The 4,741-nt window shown below is 41.9% G+C and overlaps 1 long non-coding RNA gene across 1 annotated transcript; it reads right to left on the bottom strand.

Moving 5' to 3' along the window:
- Nucleotides 1-2,876: 2,876 nt before the first annotated feature.
- LOC135563041 (uncharacterized) lies at nt 2,877-3,628 on the bottom strand. Its single transcript, XR_010460240.1, has 2 exons — nt 3,478-3,628; nt 2,877-3,319 (listed from the first exon to the last, which is right to left on the bottom strand). It is a non-coding gene; the product is annotated as an uncharacterized LOC135563041 (long non-coding RNA).
- Nucleotides 3,629-4,741: the final 1,113 nt, after the last annotated feature.

Here is a 4,741-nt window from a genome sequence, read left to right as displayed (position 1 = left end):
ATGGCGGTTATGATATCCTTTAGGACCTTGAGCGTGGCTGAGGTGCACCAATGACCAGCTCGGAAACCAGATTGCATAGTGGAGAAGATACAGTGGGATTCGAAATGGTCGGTGATCTGTTTAACTTGGCTTTCGAAGATTTTAGAAAGGCAGGGCAGGATGGAAATAGGTCTGTCACAGTTTGGGTCGAGAGTGTCTCCCCCTTTGAAGAGGGGGATGACCATAGCAGCTATCCAATCTTTGGGGATCTCAGACGATATGTAAGAGAGGTAGAGCAGGCTAGTAATAGGGGTTGCAACAATTTCATCGGATAATTTTAGAAAGAGAGGGTCCAGATTGTCTAGCCCAGCTGATTTGTAGGGATCCAGATTTTGCAGGTCTTTCAGAACATCAGCTATCTAGATTTGGGTGAAGGAGAAGCAGGGGGGCTTGGGAAAGTTGCTGCAGGGGGTGCAGAGATGTTTGCCGGGGTAGGGGTAGCCAGGTGGAAAGCATGGCCAGCCGTAGAAAAATGCTTATTGAAACTATCGATTATCGTATATTTATTGGTGGTGACAGTGTTTCCTATCCTCAGTGCTGTGGGCAGCTGGGAGGAGGTGCTCTTATTTTCAATGGACTTTACAGTGTCCCAAAACTTTTGGGAATTAGTGCAACAGGATGCAAATTTCTGTTAGAAAAAGCAAGCCTTAGCTTTCCTAACTGACTGAGTATATTGGTTCCTGACTTCCCTGAAAAGTTGCATTTCGCAGGGACTATTCGATGCTAATGCAATACGCCACAGGATGTTTTTGTGCTGGTCAAGGACAATCAAGTCTGGGGTGAACTAAGGGCTATACAGTGCCTTGCGAAAGTATTCGGCCCCCTTGAACTTTGCGACCTTTTGCCACATTTCAGGCTTCAAACATAAAGATATAAAACTGTATTTTTTTGTGAAGAATCAACAACAAGTGGGACACAATCATGAAGTGGAACAACATTTATTGGATATTTCAAACTTTTTTAACAAATCAAAAACTGAAAAATTGGGTGTGCAAAATTATTCAGCCCCCTTAAGTTAATACTTTGTAGCGCCACCTTTTGCTGCGATTACAGCTGTAAGTCGCTTGGGGTATGTCTCTATCAGTTTTGCACATCGAGAGACTGACATTTTTTCCCATTCCTCCTTGCAAAACAGCTCGAGCTCAGTGAGGTTGGATGGAGAGCATTTGTGAACAGCAGTTTTCAGTTCTTTCCACAGATTCTCGATTGGATTCAGGTCTGGACTTTGACTTGGCCATTCTAACACCTGGATATGTTTATTTTTGAACCATTCCATTGTAGATTTTGCTTTATGTTTTGGATCATTGTCTTGTTGGAAGACAAATCTCCGTCCCAGTCTCAGGTCTTTTGCAGACTCCATCAGGTTTTCTTCCAGAATGGTCCTGTATTTGGCTCCATCCATCTTCCCATCAATTTTAACCGTCTTCCCTGTCCCCGCTGAAGAAAAGCAGGCCCAAACCATGATGCTGCCACCACCATGTTTGACAGTGGGGATGGTGTGTTCAGGGTGTTGCTTTTACGCCAAAGAGAGTAATAGGATACGGCATGTGTCAAAATTGATTGATTGCTGACCTTATGACCTGATGACATGTACAGAATATGTGCCCCCGCCCCGCCCCCCCTGTTCGTGTGGTCATGTGTTAGAGGGTGTTTGAACTTTTGGGGCCCATGCCCCCCCTCCACCCCCCAGTTTTATCTCCCTTATGGTTGTTATCTATGAAGCAGGAATGTCTGGGGCTATAGATAGCGCTGGGGCCTCAGCATTATAAATGTCCAGAACAAGCCATTTTTTAAGACCTGAATATTAAGCATCTAAAATATGTCTACAAGGGGAATTCTCGGAGTGCTCTGTAGCTCATGTCACGAACCCAACGCCAAAAGCTTGGAGGATATTTTGGTAGAGGCTCCCGAATGTTTTAACGGATTTCTGTGTACAAGCGAGGGCCATATTTCGTACATATTCAACCCGGAGGAATCTACAGTTAAGATATTCACAGACAGCGTGTCCCAACCCTTTTATCGTGCAGAACCCGAGCCTTTTTCTCTAGCGCTAAGGATGCGAGAATGGCTTAAAATAAGGCTAGCTTTGTGTCAAATGGAACGTGCCCTGAGTGCTTCAAGGCTGCCAGGATATGCGTTGGAAGAACAAGTCTGTGGACGCCAGGATCTAATGGCCATGGGGTATACCCCGGACTACCCCCTACGTCATGATGACGTGTACTGAATATGTGCCCCCGCCCCGTCCCCCCTGTTCGTGTGGTCATGTGTTAGAGGGTGTTTGAACTTTTGGGGCCCATGCCCCCCTCCACAACCCAGTTTTATCTCCCTTATGGTTGTTATCTATGAAGCAGGAATGTCTGGGGCTATAGATAGCGCTGGGGCCTCAGCATTATAAATGTCCAGAACAAGCCATTTTTAAGACCTGAATATGTGTGTGTGTGTGGGTGTGTGTGAGAAACAAGGAATGTGTGTGTGTGTGTTAGAAACAAGGTCCCTTGGGCATTGTGTCCATTTCAGGCTTTAAACAACAATTAAACAGCCATCTAAATAATGTTTCTCAGCCTAGTTTCCTATTGAGTTCTCTTTATATGTACAGGCACAGAGCTTCCAGATGGCTCCAGCCTAAGGATTTTCAGTGCATGTACACACGGGGAGATTAGAACCCCAAAGAAAAGATCCTAAAGGTACTTTCAGATTCAGGTTTATCATGACAGCCGCTTTATGAAAGGCATTTACTTATGGCTAAACAGCTTCTACACAGTTTATTAATTAATGCTGTGGGATGAAATTAGGTGTTTCTAGGAGGGCTTAAACAAATATACAGTGAAACAAACATGGACACTTTACACACATTTTTATTGACTTTTAAAAAGACCACAGTAACATGACAGAATTTGTGCAAAGGCAACGAAATCTGCTAGGGGATATTAAATGTACAACAGTAGTATTCTGTAACAAGCAATACGTGTTAAACATAAGGGACATGTAATCATGACAGCTGCTTTATGAAAGGCCTTTACTTATGGCTAAACAGCTTCTACACATCTTATTCATTAATGATGTGGGCATACCCAGGATTTACAGGCAGGACGTTTGATCTACACAGGGAGGGAAAACTTACGGAGTTATGATGGAGCGGGCAAGCGTCTTTGAGTTGGTGAATTCGAAACGAATAATGGTCTTGTAGCTCCCTTCAGTAACCACGAGCACAACCGTTCCATGATTTTAACTGGCGGCTTTATTCTGTAGTTTCAGTGAGAATTATCCCCTTCAGTGAGAACTATAAAGTAAAATAAAAATACAGTTAAGCACACTCTTACAACATTATCTTAGGAGTGACTTATTAGCTTGGTATAACTCTGAAGTGCTTACATACATAACAGTTTAACCGGCGTTATAACGGGTTCAGATTAAACACATGAATAAAGGAAAAAATACCTCATTGGCTGCTTATTACAGAAGGGAGGAAATCAAACTTCACACTTATTATTCCTGGCATGAATTCACACTTCATCCTAACATACACTCTTCAACCTTTATGAACTACACCCGATGACATGAAAACTTAGCTAACGCAGCGCAGGATTGCCTTCCCTACAAAAGTGTGTTGCTACAATAAGAAACATTTTGGAATTATAACATGTGTTAAAATGTAGGTACTAAATATTTGGAATTAAATCACTGGTTTTAAAAATGTATCTCACGCTTTAACGATAGGGGAAGAGGTCATTTCATATTTCGTTTTAGGGGGGTTATTAACTTTATGGAAAACAATATTCACACAAACAACACAGCTTAGAGCAGCTTGGAGATTATTAGCCATGTAAGCGGGGAGCAAAAGAGCGGATTTAACCAACTCTGTACAAACCCCAACACGGGGTATGATAACTCTGACGCGTACGTCTAATGATTATTTTAGATGTTTACAACTGAGGGAGTTGACAGTAGGTCAATGAGATGTATAAAGGCAAATTGACATAATGGACCTCAAAGACCAACAGCCTACTTAATAATATAGAATGCAGGGGTGTGTAATGAACATGTAACCATTATAAAACTAAAACAAACAAAAAATGTCTCGAAACACACCCATAGTTAGGGACAGAACGTGGAGCATATACTTTAACACTGTTACCACAGCTTTAGCGCAAACCCACAGCCCCGAATATTTAGCTACCAGGACAGATTAAAAAAGAGATGTGAATAAGGGAATCCCTCCTAATAGATATTTCTGAAGGCTACTGGACATAGGTGATTGGGAAGCGACTGTTAGACGTAGATTCTCAGAAGCAATTTATAGTCTTTCCTACAATGGTATGTTATAAAGTTTGTAATAATGTACAACTGTAGGTCTCCAATGTTTTTACATAAAAACACTAATGATGCATGTTTAAATAGTAGTACAATTTGGTCATTAATTCGAACATGTCTTTAAAAAGTTAGTACTATATATTTTGGGTCTTAAATCAATGGTTTTAAAACAGTATCTCACCCTTTAACGAAGGGAAAATGGCCTTTCCAGCCATCAACCACGTCTGCCACGGAGAAAAAAATACAGAAAATCCGGGTGCGTTAGGAATACGTTTGTCACCCCCCTTGGAGGCTTGGTGCATGTACAAAGAAAAAGTACCAAATTCAACCATGGGTGGCTGTTAACTAAAATAATGGCAATTCGTGTAGTTTTGACTTAGTGGTTGTTTCT

The sequence above is a fragment of the Oncorhynchus nerka genome, linkage group LG20, assembly GCF_034236695.1.
Source record: "Oncorhynchus nerka isolate Pitt River linkage group LG20, Oner_Uvic_2.0, whole genome shotgun sequence".
NCBI classification, from domain to species: Eukaryota; Metazoa; Chordata; class Actinopteri; order Salmoniformes; family Salmonidae; genus Oncorhynchus; species Oncorhynchus nerka.
This window is presented reverse-complemented; position numbering and strand designations above follow the sequence as displayed.